Here is a 21,072-nt window from a genome sequence, read left to right as displayed (position 1 = left end):
GAATATGTTGTGTTATAGGCCATTTTTTCGCTTCTGGTAAACATGCCTTCAAACTCGATCAATTCACATCATTGAACACATTCGCATCATCCGTGCATGAATCTCCCAAACCCCTGCATTTTTGGGCTTAACTGCAACATTTCGGTGCTTTTAAAGCCTAGTAGACCCTATCCCTTTAGGGACCTATGTTTAGCAGAAGGTTTCTCCTTTTTGGACATGCATTGATTAGCAGTTGGTTGTCCCTTGCTAGGGGTGCTTTGATTATAGAAATTCAGGAAAAAAAAAAAAAACTAGAAGCTTCCTCTTCCAGAATCTTTCAGAGGTTGTTTTAAACATTTACCTTAAAATAAGAACTTCGAATCCTATATGATCCTACCTTGGATATTTCACCTCTTATCCCTTGAGTTCATCCTCCCATATCAAGTGGGTCTCAAGCCTAGATTGGTAAATGGATAAGAAATCCTAAACTACCAACATTCTACTATATATTTACTACCATCCACAAGCTAGGGGTTGGCTTTTAGAGATTGATTATGCCCTCATGTTGTTGGTTTGAATATAAGAGAGTCATCATTTGCATGAATTAGGGTGACGAAGAGGTGTGCTTTGTGGCAAGGAAGGACAAGTCAACTTGGGGAATTCTCTACAAGATCAACTTATATACTTGGTTGTAAATCTCTCCATTTTTATTAATACAAAGAGTACACCGTTTTCCTATATGTGATGTCATGTTTACATTCATATATTTTGATGCCTTGTTGATCCATTGAATAGAGTAATTGGATTATGCTACATATATGTCATATATCTTTGGCTTGCATGATTGAATGTTAGGGTTCTAATTATAGCGATAATAATTAGAATTAGAGCATACAAGCCAAGAGGAGAGTAAATCTTGCGACATATTCCAAGTAAGTCTCTTTCACTTGTTAAATTACATTAAAGGAAACATTATATTCTTTAGTTTTTGTTGTTCTAGACTTAGCCAATAGGTCTAGGGAAGATACTTTTGTCCATAGTCGTATATTCCATATAGCAAATTGGTGAATCCAATGGGGAATGATTCATTCCCTTAGTGGTTTCTTTGTCCTTAGTACTTGCTTCACCTCTTTTGAAAACCTTCATTGTGTCACTTAGTCCTAAACTGACCTAGGAAGACCTTTCATTAAGCTTTAGTTGCATTTTTGTGTCAGAACTTCACCTAACTTGATGAGTGCTCCCTCTAGTATGGATACAGATCATTGTAGTGCACCTTAGCACTCTCTGCACCTATGCTACATGCGTTGCAGAGCACTAGTGACCTTTCAACACTTATGTTGACCCCTGTTTGATGTAAAACATTTCCCTTTTGTGATTTGATCTCTGTTCAACTTTGTTCCAGATGCTCTTCCTTGTGTACCTGAGTGTCTTTTGGTCTACTAGAAGCCTTCGTCTTGTTTTATTTTGGTTTTGAGTGCCTTTGATGAGAATTTTTTTGGATTTTTCTTTGTTCTTGTTATTAGTTCATTAGAAAATTGAATTGTTTGACCATTGAGAGCTTGAAAGAATTGGTGTTCTAGTCATAATTCCGAATAGTTTCTCTTATCAGTGATTAGACATGCATCTTATTTTTCATCTCATTTGAAAATTAAGTGGAATTGAAAAGAAAAATACCTTTGGATTTCATATAGATTTTTTTGTGTGAATTGGAATTAGAATAGTTGCATTTAAGGGAATTATATTTAAGATATTGTTTGTTGAACTTTGTATGTTGCATACTCTTTGTTCTCTCCCCTCCCATAGATAGATTTTCATTGGAAAGGAAAGTTTAATTTCATCATGCTAGCTCACATTTTTGGGATATTCAGGTGAAATTCGCAATGAGACCTGAAAACCAAAACCTAATCAAAGATAAGCTTTAAAATTTATTGAATCACGCTTAAGGAGAATTTGAAACACTAATGCAAACATCTATACGTATAGGATAGAGATGTGTTCTGACATCTATAAACATAGGATATATCATTTGTTTCCAGTGTTGCATCCCAGGGGTCATATCCTATTCTACGTATGTGTTGTAGGGAAAAGTATCCGATTCGGATGACCCTATCCCACTCTAAGGGTGATAGTACCTCAGCAACAACTGCAAATAAAACTACTTAAGGTTTACTTCTTTATGAAAGCAAGAGAGAATGAAGAAATGCACTAACCGTTGCCTTGCGCTTAATATTTGCTCCAATCTCTTCTCTTTGCTGCTTGCTCCTAGCTCTTTGCTCTTTTGTTGGCCCAGCTACAATGAGATCCTACAAAATAACAAAGAAGGAAACTACAAGAAGCATGCATTCATAATTGATTCAAGGATTAGCATAAATCAAATATACAATCATCACAATACATCATTGAAACAAGTGCATATAGAAGAACCTCAATAGCTTTTATTAATGGAAGAAGTAAAGTTCTGAGAAGGTTACAACCATTGAAGGCCCCAATCCAGCAACACCTCCCAGCAGAAAGAATTTCTCCTCTTCACCTCCTTCAAGCAATCACCCAATAGTTCTATAGTGAAACCAACAGCATATCATTACTTTGCACAAAATTCCAGCCTCCTGAGCTCATAGGAGAGAGCTCAATATATAGATGAATTGAGAAAGGATAAGTCAGCTTGCAACTGATGTGTAGCTGCCTTGTGTCCTCTCTCTCTTCAGTTGATCTTTAGTTCTTGAGTCCACTTGGAGAACCTTGCTTCCACTTGGAGAAACAGAGCCTCTGACTCATCACAAGGCAAAATCCCTTATCCAAGTGTCATTTTTGGAAGATTCCAGAGCAATGACTCAGTGTGCCACTTGTCCCATCTCGCTCAGCGCAGGTGGCCTTTGTTCTACCTGCTTTGCAACGCAGGTACACCATGGAGGAGTTGAGTTTCAGCGCAGAAGCCTAGTGGAGCACCTGCTTTGATTTCAGGATTGCTTGTTTTTGAGTGTTTTCAGGTGGAGAACTGATCTGAGAGCTGTTGGTTTGCTGACCTTGTTCCTCTAGGGGTAGGAACATCATGTTTAGGGACTTTGGATCCCTTGGATTATTGACAATTCATGCCTGATGCTGCAAGGCACAAAATTGTCTATAACAGATGCCCCCTAAAGTATGAGGTCGTTTATCGGGTGAAATGCTTTATTAGGAGGATCCGAAGTTCATTCAATCTGCTGAGAAGTGTCCTGTAATAAGATACAATACAATACATTATTTTTCATTCTTTTTCATGATCTAGCTGAGGCGGGCATTCCCATGCTCAGCTTTATAAATTCATTTTGGTACATAGCACAGACGATCGTCTGATGATAGACTGATAATTCTCTGCTGAAATTATCATCCTTTGAGAAGGATGATCATCTGCTGCAATGATGTACATATCAAATGTCTTTATATCCTGAATATATATCGCAGCCCGGATGGATGAAACTAGATCCGGGGTCTTCAATCTCTTCCGATCTTCACTCGATGTACAAGTCGATCCATGTGAGAATTTCTTGAAGTCGAACATGGAAAGACATCGCTTGATTACCGGTCAATGATGTAAACCGTTAACAAGCGCGAGAGGAATCACCGATAAGGATGATGACCCTCAAGGTACAGCAGTACAATTCACATGGTGGGAATAAAGGACTTGGCATCGACCACCATGCAAAATCTTCTGGTCGAAGGTCATTGATGTATACCTGTCGCCGGAAGTGAGAAACTTGCCATTGAGGCATGCAAGCTTCAAAGTACTGAAGGGGTTGTTCCTAGATCAACTCCTTGGATAATGAGCTGATGTCGACAAGGAGCGATCCGTCAAAGGAGGGCCTTAATGAATCCCACATCAGTGACACGGAACGGAGCTAGTGATTGTGATGAGGTGAAAAACAAACTGTGATGTATGATTCAGGGTGGCGGTCATGAAATGGATGAAGGACAATGTATGGCAGTGGATGGGACACGGTTGACTCTTTGCAGAACAACATCTCTTGAACATATAACGACACTGATGTGATGGATCGGTAGCATTACCCCAAATGTGGATGGTGTGGCGAGGACCATGGTGATGAGACCGGTGAATGAAACAACCCAACCCGATGTGATACGGAGGACAAAGTGTCATGTTCAAGAGCGACTTGCTACCATTAAAGCTGTGAGGTTCTCCCAATTTTTCCCCAGTCATTGCTGACCAGTACCTCTTTATTTTTATCAAGCTTGAGGAGGATAACATATGCTTGTTCTATAACCTGCCCTTCGGGCAAGCCCATCGCTATGTTTTAACGAGCCTAGCGATAGGGAAACTCGTTCTCGTCTAAAGACAAGTTTGTCGCTATTTAATGAATTTAACGAGTCTAACGACAAGGATAACTCGGTCCTTTTCATTTTTAGAGAGTCTGAAAAGGTACATAAAGTCAACTCCAGAATTCCTTTTTCGTCATCTAATCCCTTAAGTCCGAAAAAGTATAAAACAATACAGAAGGGATGAATTTTCGATTGCTTTAACGAGCCGAACAAAACAAGCGCTCGATCTTTTTGTGCAATAATCCCTCAGGTCCAAAAAGATTAAAATCTAGAGGAGGGATAGCTCTTCCGGTCGTTTAACGAGCTGGGAGGCCAAAACTCGGCAAACTTTTCATATTTTACGAGTCAGGAGAAAAGAGCTCAAAGAAGACTCGTCTTTTGAGGAACGAGTGATAAACAGGGCTAGCAGCAGATTCCAGGTACAGTTTGGAATTTTCCAATCACGGCAGTGTCACAAGGATGGCTAAGTGAAATCACTCTTCGCAGCTGTTCCTCAAAATGGGTAAACAAACATATGGAGATGAACGATTGGCCAAATGAACGGATGGAGGCGAGACTGCAGGAACACGACCAAGGGCTTTAATATGGCTGTCAAAGGTTACATTTACCAAGGTTATATATCGGTTCATTTTTTCTGGGTGAGCTTGAACTCTAGGGGAAGATTGCTCACAACTTATGTTTATTTTTTAACGAGCATGAACTATGTGCTAAAACTGCTCGGATCTTGCGTTTATTTTTTAACGAGCATGAACTGTGTGCTAAAACTGCTCGAATATACCAGTCATAATACAAGAAACGCCTCAGGTGAGATAGCTATTTTTTAAGGAGCTTTATCTCACGAAGCTATGCTCCTATTTGGCAAGTTTTGACTTTTTCCCCACATCCTTTCTTTATGCAAGCTGGAAACGGCTAATCCTACGAGTTTAACGGGTTAGACCTACAGGTTTAAAGGGAGGACCTAAAAATTTAAAAAAATCAATAGTCGTCCCGTGCTTGCACTCCAAAAGGTTTGCATGCCCCCAGGTATAAAGTATAATTTCAAGGCTACCCCTCCTCTGTCCCACCTCTGTTTTTCTACTTGTCGTCTTGCTATATTTTTAACGATACTTGTCTTCTCGTTATTTTTTAGTGCTGACGGTACTTGTCTTCCCATCAGTTCACTTTTTGATTTTTGCAAGATCGCAACAGATAAAACATTGGCGTTACAGAGGGGGGTTTGCCTCTTACTTATTATCCGAAAAATGGTTTTGTTCGCTGCCGCAAACTAAACTCTCTTTTCGGCGATTTCTATCATTAGGTTGCTAAGGATGGTGACTACTTGTTGCAGCAATTTCATCTCTTTCTTTGGAGGCTGCCCCTACTTATCCTTCAGAACATATGTTTTAATGGGTGAGGCTTGCCTTCAAAGATGGTGGCTACTTGCCGCCACAAATGGATCTCCTCCCTCAGGAGAGCCTACTTTTTAGACAAAGGGAGCGAGAAGCTGATTATCTCACTCACATAACTTTGACAAAAGAACTTTATCCTAGAACAACCCTCTCTTCCTTCTTTCGGACGGGGTACGGACTAGTCCCATTCTTCTGCGGAAATTAACTTTATACCCAAGGTTTCCTCTGCCCAAGGCAGGCCAGGGTGCATGCCCCCTGGGTCCCAGTTCTTTCTTCCGAATCACTCGCATTCATCGGGAAGTAGAACCGGGGGTGGAGGCATTCCTTGAGTGAATAAACCATTAAGGGATGGTATTTGACTATTTGCGATGCGTGATCCTGGAAATGAAAGTTGGTCTACGAGCTTGACCATTCTTCCTTCGTGCGGAAAACACATAACTCTGAAGAGTGAGGACACTATCGCCTCCATGCAATATATATAGTCTCGTCCAAGGAGTAAGTTATAAACCAAGGGTCCCTCGACGACCATGACGTTCATATGAACTGTCTTCCCCCTCAATGTAATGGGAACATTGGGAGAATCCCTAACGGGCGACTGGTTCCTTTATCAAAACCTGATAGATTTCTTATCTCAGGTAAAAGCGCCGGGGAACCCAGTGCTTTCCAAGCAATAGAGGAAAGGATACTCACAGATGCCCCTTCATCAATGATAGTTCCAGCCATCACCATTCTGTAGATTTGGACGATGATTCTGAATGGGATACTGGCTGGTAACCGGGTCTGCCTAGTTGATTCCAATCAAAGGACACAACCAGGTTGCTTGGTGGTGGGACCGAATACACGGCCGGATATGACCCTGACGACGTTCCTTCCTGCGATAAAGGAATGGGCGCGTTGCCCTGATGCTCATCAGAGTCTGTGTTGATGAAAAGAATCTGGATGGTGTCATCCCTGTTCTCTTCAGTGAGGGTGTCATTTGAAGATGAATCTTCAACGACGGTGTCATTTGAGGATGAAACCTCTGAAGGAAGAACCGGGTCAACTGTCGTTTCGGCCTTTAGACTTTCGTCTGGTCTAGATTCAGTAGGTTCATTCTCAATGACCGACACTTCAGCTGACCACTTGATCGGGCCAGCTGGATTTTCAACTATCGAGGGACTTGGCACGAGTTTTTGGTATCCAGGAGGAAGTCGTAACGGTGAAACCGGACGATCTTCCAAAACTCTCTTCGCCTCATCTAAGAATGGACAACGGTGGATGGCGTGATCGCCTTCACACAGTCTGCAGGGTGATCTTGGTCTCCCTCTTTGTCCTTCACTCTCGCTAGTTGACGGAATGCAATCAACATGTCTATCAGAGGTTGATGCTACCGGATTGTGCAACCTGGGGGACCAGTCCCTTAGTATCCGGGGAATACAAGGACAGTCACGGTGGAAGTGGGTCCCTTTGCAAATGACACATGGCGATTTAGGCCCGGTCGGTGCAGTGTGTGGATTTTTGTCAGATGTCTTTTGCTTGCCCCCAGTCGCCTTCGCCTTAGGCTCCTTCTGCTTCTTTTCTTTCTTCTTCTTCTCCTTCTTCTCCATGGGAGGCTGACCTTTGCCGGCTCTACCTTGCGAAGATGAAGGATCAGAGGAAGAATTGTAAGAAGTGGAAGGCTGGTGGGTAGCTCTAGACTGGTCTGACTGTTGATTCGACTGCTCAGGATTAGTGGTGATCTGAACTACATTAGTTGAAAAGAGCCATACAGGTAGGCCAATTGTCAATCCTGGAAGTGACAATGTGGCCATATGAGGCGCACCAACATCTCCCCAAGAGGAGAAGGGATTGGGACTTCCACCAAGGTGACTTCCTTGGTTGGTGGGCTCCATACTTTTCAACTGAAAGATCAACGTGGGAATAACAGGTGATTATGTTCCGATTAAAATAAATTTTATTAACGACGCTTTAGACACAAATTTGCTTTTTCATGTTTTAAGAGTCGAGAAAAAGCTAAAGATGACTCTAGTCTCCTTCGATGTTTTAACGAGCCCGAAGTGACAAATGCTCGGATGGAATTTTTCAGTTATAGAGTTTGAAAAAGGCCAAAAGAAACTACTCTGGAGTTCTAGGCAGAGGGTGTGCCAAACTTTTCGCGAAACCACAGAATACGTTTTACGGTACGGGTGGTCGATCTTCGTGAATGCTGTGTTCACTGCATCGCGATCAGTAGGGCGGCCGACACGGCTTCCTATGGATAAAGGCTTTGTTCCTATAGGGGTCTCCCAATATATACGCGACGGTACGTGGGAGCACAAGTCCGTATTAGTGCCACCGACTCTCAGGAGGAATCACCCACCTTCGTAGAGATCGACAGTCACTATGTTTAACGACGCCGGAACACGTCTCTACCTAGACCTCTATGTGTTTGCGTTATGTTTCAAAGCATTGTTAAGTAAATTGGATTTATTTTAATGTTGATCTTGTTTAGCAGTTTGCCTTTAAGGATCACCACGAGATGTATGTAACAAATTCCTGAATGCAGTCTAAGATGAGAAGCAAACTTTTCAATCTTTCAACTTTGAAAATCTTAACTACTGAGGAGAAGAAAGGCAAATCTTTTCACACAGATCATAGAGCACACACTAATGCAAAATTTCCTAAATCAGCATGCAAACAATCAAATGCAAAATGCACAATGCATGTATTTTCTTTTCCCTTTCTTAATGTTGATGTATTACAAAAAGAAAGTTGTTATTTAACTTTGATTTCGATTTAAAGCGAAAACAAACAAGCTTGTCCAAAATCAAAAGACACCTTAAGATTTACTTGTTTAATCACTGGAAATACATGAAATCAAACCATAAAGACGTAAGTAAAAAGACTAATCAGCTATGGACAACAAACAAGCTAACTCTTTAGACCAGCAAAATGCCTAACACAGGTTCAGATCTAAGAGGCCAAAGCAAGACTAGTTCACTTTCGTTATGGGAAATTGTAAATGATGTAAGAAATACAAAAGAACAAGTACAATTTCGTTATATAACAGAGGCGGAATGATGGCAAGTAAGGTTGGTTTCAGAACAGGTACAAGACTGGTAACTAGCTGCAAAATCTATAGTGAAAACAGGCAAGAAAAAGGGAGGAAACCCCAAATGCACAAGGCAAAATTGGGCCAACGCAGGTGTTGCACAGCTAGTCTGGCTCTCAGCGTAGGTAGCCCCTTCGGGACCTGCGTTGCAAAGCAGGTAGCCTGTGTACTACCTGCTTTGGAAAACGAAAGTTGCGTTTTCTCAGTTTCCGGGTCACAATTTTCTAAAAAATTCACAGTTTTTGCTCAAATCAGAAGCTATCAGTCAAGCACACACTAAGGGATGACAAGGAAGATGAAAAGCTATCACTAAGAGCTTACAAGGATCCTTGTAGATCAGCTCTTCAAATCATGAACATGCTCAGAAATGAGCTAGAGTAGCTGCCCTCTACTTCGCTTTTGATATAGTCAAAAGCTTTTCGATTTGGTACTCTTTTGTTCAGGAAATGAATAGCAAAATACTACAAACAATCAAACAGATACGATCCCCAGCGGAGTCGCCAGTTTGTTGTAGGGAAAAGTATCCGATTCGGATGACCCTATCCCACTCTAAGGGTGATAGTACCTCAGCAACAACTGCAAATAAAACTACTTAAGGTTTACTTCTTTATGAAAGCAAGAGAGAATGAAGAAATGCACTAACTGTTGCCTTGCACTTAATATTTGCTCCAATCTCTTCTCTTTGCTGCTTGCTCCTAGCTCTTTGCTCTTTTGCTGGCCCAGCTACAATGAGATCCTGCAAAATAACAAAGAAGGAAACTACAAGAAGCATGCATTCATAAATGATTCAAGGATTAGCATAAATCAAATATACAATCATCACAATACATCATTGAAACAAGTGCATATAGAAGAACCTCAATAGCTTTTATTAATGGAAGAAGTAAAGTTCTGAGAAGGTTACAACCATTGAAGGCCCCAATCCAGCAACACCTCCCAGCAGAAAGAATTTCTCCTCTTCACCTCCTTCAAGCAATCACCCAATAGTTCTATAGTGAAACCAATAGCATATCATTACTTTGCACAAAATTCCAGCCTCCTGAGCTCATAGGAGAGAGCTCAATATATAGATGAATTGAGAAAGGATGAGTCAGCTTGCAACTGATGTGTAGCTGCCTTGTGTCCTCTCTCTCTTCAGTTGATCTTCAGTTCTTGAGTCCACTTGGAGAACCTTGCTTCCACTTGGAGAAACAGAGCCTCTGACTCATCACAAGGCGAAATCCCTGATCCACGTGTCATTTTTGGAAGATTCCAGAGCAATGACTCAGTGTGCCACTTGTCCCATCTCGCTCAGCGCAGGTGGCCTTTGTTCTACCTGCTTTGCAATGCAGGTACACCATGGAGGAGTTGAGTTTCAGCGCAGAAGCCTAGTGGAGCACCTGCTTTGATTTCAGGATTGCTTGTTTTTGAGTGTTTTCAGGTGGAGAACTGATCTGAGAGCTGTTGGTTTGCTGACCTTGTTCCTCTAGGGGTAGGAACATCATGTTTAGGGACTTTGGATCCCTTGGATTATTGACAATTCATGCCTGATGCTGCAAGGCACAAAATTGTCTATAACAGATGCCCCCTAAAGTATGAGGTCGTTTATCGGGTGAAATGCTTTATTAGGAGGATCCGAAGTTCATTCAATCTGCTGAGAAGTGTCCTGTAATAGGATACAATACAATACATTATTTTTCATTCTTTTTCATGATCTAGCTGAGGCGGGCATTCCCATGCTCAGCTTTATAAATTCATTTTGGTACATAGCACAGACGATCGTCTGATGATAGACTGATAATTCTCTGCTGAAATTATCATCCTTTGAGAAGGATGATCATCTGCTGCAATGATGTACATATCAAATGTCTTTATATCCTGAATACATATCGCAGCCCGGATGGATGAAACTAGATCCGGGGTCTTCAATCTCTTCCGATCTTCACTCGATGTACAAGTCGATCCATGTGAGAATTTCTTGAAGTCGAACATGGAAAGACATCGCTTGATTACCGGTCAATGATGTAAACCGTTAACAAGCACGAGAGGAATCACCGATAAGGATGATGACCCTCAAGGTACAGCAGTACAATTCACATGGTGGGAATAAAGGACTTGGCGTCGACCACCATGCAAAATCTTCTGGTCGAAGGTCATTGATGTATACTTGTCGCCGGAAGTGAGAAACTTGCCATTGAGGCATGCAAGCTTCAAAGTACTGAAGGGGTTGTTCCTAGATCAACTCCTTGGATAATGAGCTGATGTCGACAAGGAGCGATCCGTCAAAGGAGGGCCTTAATGAATCCCACATCAGTGACACGGAACGGAGCTAGTGATTGTGATGAGGTGAAAAACAAACTGTGATGTATGATTTAGGGTGGCGGTCATGAAATGGATGAAGGACAATGTATGGCAGTGGATGGGACACGGTTGACTCTTTGCAGAACAACATCTCTTGAACATATAACGACACTGATGTGATGGATCGGTAGCATTACCCCAAATGTGGATGGTGTGGCGAGGACCATGGTGATGAGACCGGTGAATGAAACAACCCAACCCGATGTGATACGGAGGACAAAGTGTCATGTTCAAGAGCGACTTGCTACCATTAAAGCTGTGAGGTTCTCCCAATTTTTCCCCAGTCATTGCTGACCAGTACCTCTTTATTTTTATCAAGCTTGAGGAGGATAACATATGCTTGTTCTATAACCTGCCCTTCGGGCAAGCCCATCGCTATGTTTTAACGAGCCTAGCGATAGGGAAACTCGTTCTCGTCTAAAGACAAGTTTGTCGCTATTTAATGAATTTAACGAGTCTAACGACAAGGATAACTCGGTCCTTTTCATTTTTAGAGAGTCTGAAAAGGTACATAAAGTCAACTCCAGAATTCCTTTTTCGTCATCTAATCCCTTAAGTCCGAAAAAGTATAAAACAATACAGAAGGGATGAATTTTCGATTGCTTTAACGAGCCGAACAAAACAAGCGCTCGATCTTTTTGTGCAATAATCCCTCAGGTCCAAAAAGATTAAAATCTAGAGGAGGGATAGCTCTTCCGGTCGTTTAACGAGCTGGGAGGCCAAAACTCGGCAAACTTTTCATATTTTACGAGTCAGGAGAAAAGAGCTCAAAGAAGACTCGTCTTTTGAGGAACGAGTGATAAACAGGGCTAGCGGCAGATTCCAGGTACAGTTTGGAATTTTCCAATCATGGCAGTGTCACAAGGATGGCTAAGTGAAATCACTCTTCGCAGCTGTTCCTCAAAATGGGTAAACAAACATATGGAGATGAACGATTGGCCAAATGAACGGATGGAGGTGAGACTGCAGGAACACGACCAAGGGCTTTAATATGGCTGTCAAAGGTTACATTTACCAAGGTTATTTACCGGTTCATTTTTTCTGGGTGAGCTTGAACTCTAGGGGAAGATTGCTCACAACTTATGTTTATTTTTTAACGAGCATGAACTATGTGCTAAAACTGCTCGGATCTTGCGTTTATTTTTTAACGAGCATGAACTGTGTGCTAAAACTGCTCGAATATACCAGTCATAATACAAGAAACGCCTCAGGTGAGATAGCTATTTTTTAAGGAGCTTTATCTCACGAAGCTATGCTCCTATTTGGCAAGTTTTGACTTTTGCCCCACATCCTTTCTTTATGCAAGCTGGAAACGGCTAATCCTACGAGTTTAACGGGTTAGACCTACAGGTTTAAAGGGAGGACCTAAAAATTTAAAAAAATCAATAGTCGTCCCGTGCTTGCACTCCAAAAGGTTTGCATGCCCCCAAATATAAAGTATAATTTCAAGGCTACCCCTCCTCTGTCCCACCTCTATTTTTCTACTTGTTGTCTTGCTATATTTTTAACGATACTTGTCTTCTCGTTATTTTTCAGTGCTGACGGTACTTGTCTTCCCATCAGTTCACTTTTTGATTTTTGCAAGATCGCAACAGATAAAACATTGGCGTTACGGAGGGGGGTTTGCCTCTTACTTATTATCCGAAAAATGGTTTTGTTCACTGCCGCAAACTAAACTCTCTTTTCGGCGATGTCTATCATTAGGTTGCTAAGGATGGTGACTACTTGTTGCAGCAATTTCATCTCTTTCTTTGGAGGCTGCCCCTACTTATCCTTCAAAACATATGTTTTAATGGGTGAGGCTTGCCTTCAAAGATGGTGGCTACTTGCCGCCACAAATGGATCTCCTCCCTCAGGAGAGCCTACTTTTTAGACAAAGGGAGCGAGAAGCTGATTATCTCACTCACATAACTTTGACAAAAGAACTTTATCCTAGAACAACCCTCTCTTCCTTCTTTCGGACGGGGTACGGACTAGTCCCATTCTTCTGCGGAAATTAACTTTATACCCAAGGTTTCCTCTGCCCAAGGCAGGCCAGGGTGCATGCCCCCTGGGTCCCAGTTCTTTCTTCCGAATCACTCGCATTCATCGGGAAGTAGAACCGGGGGTGGAGGCATTCCTTGAGTGAATAAACCATTAAGGGATGGTATTTGACTATTTGCGATGCGTGATCCTGGAAATGAAAGTTGGTCTACGAGCTTGACCATTCTTCCTTCGTGCGGAAAACACATAACTCTGAAGAGTGAGGACACTATCGCCTCCATGCAATATATATAGTCTCGTCCAAGGAGTAAGTTATAAACCAAGGGTCCCTGGACGACCATGACGTTCATATGAACTGTCTTCCCCCTCAATGTAATTGGAACATTGGGGAGAATCCCTAACGGGCGACTGGTTCCTTTATCAAAACCTGATAGATTTCTTATCTCAGGTAAAAGCGCCGGGGAACCCAGTGCTTTCCACGCAATAGAGGAAAGGATACTCACAGATGCCCCTTCATCAATGATAGTTCCAGCCATCACCATTCTGTAGATTTGGACGATGATTCTGAATGGGATACTGGCTGGTAACCGGGGTCTGCCTAGTTGATTCCAATCAAAGGACACAACCAGGTTGCTTGGTGGTGGGACCGAATACACGGCCGGATATGACCCTGACTGTTGTGGGGAAAAGTATCCGACTCGGAATGACCCTATCCCTACTCTAAGGGTGATAGTTCCTTAGCAACAACTGAAAGTAAAGCTTTGATATCTTTCCTTTATGAAAGTACAGAGAAGGAAGAAAAGATTGACCAACCGATGTCTTTCGCTTTTGTCGATCCTGTCTTCTCTCTTTGCCTCTTGTTCCCAGCTCCTTGCTCCCTTTGCCGGCCCAGCTACACAAAGATCCTGCAAAAACAAGAGGGGGAAACTACAAGAAACATGTACTCATAACTGATGCATGGATTAGAATGGATCAAATATACAGATAAAAACAATACATCATTGCAATACAAGTATATAGGAGAACATCAAAAGCTTTATTGATAGAAGAAAAAGGTTCTGAGAAGGTTACAACCATAAATGGCTCCAATCCAGCAGCACCTCCCCAGCAGCAAGAAATCTCCTCTTCTCCTCTATAAAAGCAATCACCCAATAGCTCTAACTGTAAACCAACAGCACTTCCTTGCTTTGCACAAAATTCCAGCCCCCCTTAGACCTCATGAGAGAGCTCTATATATAGGAGATTTGGAGAAAGGATGAGTCAGCTTGAGGCTGGCTTCAAGCTGACTAGTGTCCTCTCCCACTTTAGTTATACTTCAGTTCTTGAGTCCACTTGGAGATCCTTGCTTCCACTTGGAGTTTAAGAACCTCTTACTCATCACTGGGCGAATTCCCTGATCCAAGTGTCATTTTGGAAGCTTCCTGGGCATTGACACCTTGAGAAATGAGCCTGCCACTTGTCCAAACACGTTCAGCGCAGGTAGCTAGTGTTGGAGTTGACATTCAGCGCAGGTAGCCAATGTAGCAGTTGACATTCAGTGCAGGTAGCCAGTGTGGCAGTTGACATTCAGTGCAGATAGCCAGTGTAGCAGTTGACATGATCCAGAATTGCCTTGTTTTTGAGCGTTTTCAGGTGGAGAACTGATTTGAAGTGCTGTGGTTTGCTGACCTTGTTCCTCTAGGGGTAAGAACAACATGTTTAGGGACTTTGGATCCCTTTGATTATGGACATTTCATGCTTCATGCTGTAAGGCACAAAAATGTCTATAACAGTTGCCCCCTAAAGTATGAGGTCGTTTATCGGGTGAAATGCTTTATCCAGAGGATCCGAAGTTCATTCAAGTGCTGAGAGGTGCCCTGTAATACGATACAATACAATACATTATTTTTCATTCTGTTTTCATGATCTAGCTGAGGCGGGCATTCCCATGCTCAACTTTATAAATACATTTTGGTACATAGAACAGACGATCGTCTGATGGTAGACTGATAATTCTCTGCTGAAATTATCATCCTTTGAATAGGATGATCATCTGCTGCAATGATGTACATGACAAATGTTTTTATATTTCCTGAATATATTTCGCAGCCCGGATGGATGAAACTAGATCCGGGGTCTTCAAACTCGCTCGATCTTCACTCTAAGTACAAGTCGATCCATGTGAGAATTGCACTGAAGTCGAACATGGAAAGACATCGCTTGATTACCGGTCAATGATGAAAACCGTTAACAAGCGCGAGAGGAATCACCGATAATGATAATGACCCTCAAGGTACTGCAGTACAATTCACGTGGCGTGAATAAAGGACTTGGCGTCGAACGCCACGCAAAATCTTCTGGTCGAAGGTCATTGATGTATACCTGTCGCCGGAAGTGAGAAACTTGCCATTGAGGCATGCAAGCTTCAAAGTACTGATGGGGTTGTTCCTAGATCAACTTCTTGGATAATGAGCTGAAGTCGACAAGAAGCGATCCGTCAAAGGAGGGCCTTAATGAATCCCACGTCAATGACACGGAACGGAGCTAATGATTTTAGTGGAGGTGAAAACAAACTGTGACATATGATTCAGGGTGGCGATCATGAATGGATGAAGGATAATGTATGGCAGTGGATGGGACACGGTTGACACTTTCAGAATGACCTCTCTTGAACATATAACGACACTGATGTGATGGATCGGTAGCATTACCCCAAAATGTGGATGGTTTGGCGAAGACCATGGTGATGAGACCGGTGAATGAAACAACCCAACCCGATGTGGTACGGAAGAAAAGTGTCATGTTCAAGAGCGACTTCCTACCATTAAGCTTTGATGTTCTCCCAATTTTTCCCCAGTCATTTCTGACCAGTACCTCTTTATTTTTGTCAAGCTTGAGGAGGATAACATATGCTTGTTCTATAACCTGCCCTTCGGGCAAGCCCATCGCTATGATTTAACGAGCTTAGCGATAGTGAAACTCGTTCTCGTCTAAAGACAAGTTTGTCGCTATTTAATCATTTTAACGAGTCTAACGACAAGGAAAACTCGGTCCTTTTCATTTTTAGAGAGTCTGAAAAGGTACAGAAAGTTAACTCCATAATTCCTTTTTCGTCATCTAATCCCTTAAGTCCGAAAAAGTATAAAACAAAACAGAAGGGATGAGTGTTCAGTACTTTTAACGAGCCGAACAAGACAAGCGCTCGATCTTTTTGTGCAATAATCCCTCAGGTCCAAAAAAGATTAAAATCTAGAGGAGGGATAGCTCTTCCGGTCGTTTAACGAGCTGGAAGGCCAAAACTCGGCAAACTTTTCATATTTTACGAGTCAGATGAAAAGAGCTCAAAGAAGACTCGTCTTTTGAGGAACGAGTGATAAACAGGGATAGCAGCAGATTCCAGGTACAGGTTGGAATTCTCCAATCACGGCAGTGTCACAAGGATGGCTAGGTGAAATCACTCTTCGCAGCTGTTTCTCAAAAGAGGTAAACACACAAATGGAGGTGAATGATCGGCCAAATGAAAAGTGGAGGTGACGGTGCACAAACACGACCAAGGCTTTTATGGCTGATGGATTTACGATCTCAAAAGGTTATTTACCGGGATAGGTTCCTTTTTTAGATAAAAATGAGCTTAAACTCTGGAGGGAACATTGCTCACTGCTTTTATTTATTTTTTAACGAGCATGAAGACCGCGTTAAAACTGCTCGGATCTTGTGTTTATTTTTTAACGAGCATGAACTATGTGCTAAAACTGCTCGATTAATTTTACATGCCCCCAGCATAATAATGCAAACGAGGTGCATGCCCCCCAAGCTTCATTGCATTCAACTCGGTGGTTGGAATGAAGGTCTACCTTTGAGAAAGGGGATTTATTTCATTTTTTAATGAGGTTGACATAGTAAAAGAACTATCCTCATGACTCCTTGTTTCATTTTTTAACGAGGTTGACACGAGATTAGAACCGTCCTCGGAGCCCACTGTATTTACAGTATTTCTATTAGGGCGATGATCCATGCTGACAAAATGTTTAGGAATCTTCCGAATCCATTAGATATAGAAGATTTCATATTGTAGGTTTCCACTGTGGCCACCTCCGCCAGATTACTTGCAGGCGGTAGGGAAAAAGTACCCATTAAGGCAGGGTCTTTTAGGAGACCTACTCCAATATTTTGAAGCGAATGATCGCTTCCATGTGTCATTGGAATGCTTCCCGTAACTTGTGAACTGTCGGGGAGGAAAGTTTGTTGGTCGACGACTGTAATCCCTCCTTGAAAGGGAAATGCAATCTTCCTGAAGTAGGTCGACATGACTGCGGCCATGGCATATATCCAGGGCCTTCCTAGTAGGATGTTGTAATCGAGGTTTCCATCAATTACTTCAACATCGACTTCTACTGTTTTGCCCCCCAGTTCAATTTGCAAGTTACCTAAAATCCCGTAGGGAGTGTATGATCGTCCATCAAATGCTTTTAAGGTCGTTGACGATTTCGACAAGGGTGGTGAGCCTAAATTTTTCCAGCAACTCATCGACATAAGACATGTAGATGCCCCCTCATCAATAATTGTTCGATGAACAGTTTTGTTGAGGGCTTTCACTTGAATAAGGAAAGCTAGTTGAGCTGGTAACTTAGGGTCATATCCTTTATGATCAAAGGCCACAAGATTGGAATCCATTGGGCCAATCCCACCTATTGCTGATAATAAAGTTTGCTCTTGGGAGGGGCAATTTTGCGGTACCTCAAGTGTCGACATAGCGGACGGCGATTGGGCCAGGTCCTCTATTATATTATAATTCTGTGCTATTTTGGCACGAGGATTAAATGTCGATTTGTGTACTACTCCCTTTGGCAACTTTACCATTGGTTCAGGAATGATGGGTGGCACAACTTTGGTCAAAGCTGTCGTCGAACTACTAGGTTGTTCATTAGCCTTGTTATTTGACAGCCATGGATTCCCGTAATCTTTATTCCTTGTCAAAGCATTATTCTCCTGCTTTGAGGTAGACAACATAAGCACTTGGGATCAGGAAGCATTTTGATTAGCAACCAGATTTTGACCAGGATTAGGAAACGGATCAGTCAACACAGCTGAGGTTTTCGGACTCTTAAAGAATCTTTTAAGCTCAGCTTTGCATGGACAATCTGCTGTCCAATGATCCTCATCGCATATATGACACCCCGAAGGGGGTTTCCCTTTTCTCCCTTTCTTTTTCTTCTTGTCTCCTGGTTGCTTCAGTTGTTTGCCCTTGTCGTCCGACACGGCACTTACTTCTGAGGCAAGAAGTTCTTCATTTGCATTTTGATTCGAAGTCTTACGGGTTTTCTTAGACGAATCCCGTGTTGACTTTGCATTTGCAGTGCCAATCACACCATCGCCGGCATGAGAGTCACTATTTGATCCAGGAGGGGGAGGAATTGAAAATTCCGGTCTAGGGGCGTCAGGTATCTTGTCATAGAGCGTGCCAGACTGAGTATATACTAAGTCTAAATACTGGGCACGAGCAATAACTTGCTCCTCTGTTACGACGCCTCCCTTGGCCACATCTTCTGTTATAGCAGGAAGAAGCGACTTTATAAACCACTCAGCTAAAAGCTGATCTGGAACATAAGTCTTTACCATTCTGCGACGACGACGCCACTCATGTATATGATCTGATATATGTGTGGCCATTGTCTGCTTGAAATTGGTTAAGATCTCGGTTCCAGTTTCGTACCTTATAGGTAACTGAAAGTGTGTTAAGAAAGTCGTGGCTAGGGAACTAAAATTGTCGAAAGAGGCTCTAGGTAATTCAATATACCATTTAGCCGCCGGACCAGTCAATGTCCTCTGGAAAAGGCGAAGCCTTATTGAATCATCATTCAAGGTATTCGACGAACACCACAGATGGAAAGTCATCCCATGATTCGACGGGTCTTCGCCAGGATTTCCATTGAATTTAGGAATGTCCGAAGGAAGTTTGTGAGGAATCGCTGGCCACCAATGGGCATAGGCGATTGGATCATTCGTCAATCGATGTAAATCTGGTAATTCTAGAGTCGCCACGAATGGCAACTGCTGATTTAGGTTTGGCGAGGCGTACCCAGGATACGATGGAATCGCCTGAGCAGTAGGCCTTTGCATACCAGCATAATGCAACTGATGTTGATAGGACTGATATGGCTGGTGGGCTTGGCCACTGTAAAGTGGTTGATTTAACCCGTTCTGAATATAGGGTTGCCCACTATTTGCAAAGATCTGTCGCTCAGATCCCTGGTACACCTGTTGAAACTGAGGTTGTTGGTATTGCATCATCCATGGCTGCGAAGCCATGTTTTGCTGTGCGATACTAACCGACGGACCAAGATGCGGGGTTATGGTTCCCGTTTGTATCTGTGTCGTCCCGGCAGTTGGCGATTGTGGTTGTGTTGCAGGGTCAAGGGGCTGTTGCATTACAACTTGGGGTTGACATACAACAGGCATCGATTGAACTTGCGACACGGTTACAATTGCTGGCGTCGTCGGGATGCTAGACATAGGTACACATTGTTGCATGGAATATACAACTCTCGGTTGTTGGGGCAACATAGGCACCCAACCACTCGTCGTAACTTCAGTCAAACCTGAATGCGGTTGAAAACTGCCGTATGGGTATCCTCCCGGAGGGGGAAGTGAAAGGGCATATTGCCCCCCATACGGTAACAATCCGGAGCTCAAGGGTATAGATTGCCTTTGAGGACTGGATGGTCCAAACTGATTTCCAAAGGGATCAATTTGTCTAGTTTCAACATAAGAATTACCGGGTATTATACCGGAAGAACAAACTGGAACAGACCAAGTTGTCATAATAGTCCCTGGGTGGACACCTTCTAGCGGTTGAGAGCTAGTCGGGACAGCTGGTATGCCGGCAAACATCGTCGGAGTGACAGCAGGAGCTTCTGCTGTCGCTGTGCCATTTGGCACAGTCCTAGATGTCGACGGTTGCTCAGACATTTTAAGTCTATCCAATAAATTGCCTAACGATTCTACAGGAACTTCCACTGGCGATGGACAAACTTCTGATGTAGAAGGAAAAAGAGTGATGCCTACTCCAAAATGAGTTGGAGTATTTGCTTACTGGTCCTCTACGATTTCCTCTATTGCAATCAGACCAGGAGGAAGAGGAAGACCGTCAGGTCCGTAAAAGATTTCTGGTGCCGAAGAAGGGGTTGCTTTGACAGCGACAGTTGTTTGAGCAACAAGACTCTGTGGACCGGTTTCAGATGGAACTGGTTCAGTTATGCAAGTACTTGTTCTCAGACTAGGATCAGTACAACTGTCCCTCTGTCGCTGTTGAACTTCTTCAATAGAGGCAGGGATTCCAGAAATATTAGGAGTGACCAGAATCTCAGATGTAGTTGGAACTGTTGTTCTAACTTTAATGGGAGATTTTGACCCGGTCAAGCGAGTTTGCTTCGTCCGTACTACTCTCGATTCCGGAGACAAAGACGGTTGACTCGCGAGTCTCCTCGAACGATGGAGTTCTAATTGACTTTCCTCCACGGTTGCGGATTACTCGATCAACTAAAATACAAAAAGGGGAATTAGGTTTCCGTATTGAATGGATTTTATTAGACGCTTTTAGACACAACTTTGCTTTTTCATGTTTTAAGAGTCGAGAAAAAGCTAAAGATGACTCTAGTCGCCTTCGATGTATTAACGAGCCCGAAGTGACAAATGCTCGGTTGGACTTTTTCAGTTATAGAGTTTGAAAAAGGCCAAAAGAAACTGCTCTGGAGATCTAGGCAGAGGGTGTGCCAAACCTTTCGCGAAACCACAGAATACGTTTTACGGTACGGGTGGTCGATCTTCGTGAATGCTGTGTTCACTGCATCGCGATCAGTAGGGCGACCGACACGGCTTCCTAAGGATAAAGGATAAATGCCTATAGGGGTCTCCCAATATACGCGACGGTACGCGGGAGCACAAGTCCGTATTAGTGCTATTGTCCCTCAGGAGGAATCACCCACCTTCGTAGAGATCGACAGTCACTACGTTTAACGA

The sequence above is a fragment of the Pinus tabuliformis genome, chromosome 5_2 (assembly GCF_031772625.1).
Source record: "Pinus tabuliformis cultivar Carrire ecotype Pingquan chromosome 5_2, CPIR1, whole genome shotgun sequence".
Lineage (NCBI taxonomy): Eukaryota > Viridiplantae > Streptophyta > Pinopsida > Pinales > Pinaceae > Pinus > Pinus tabuliformis.
This window is presented reverse-complemented; position numbering follows the sequence as displayed.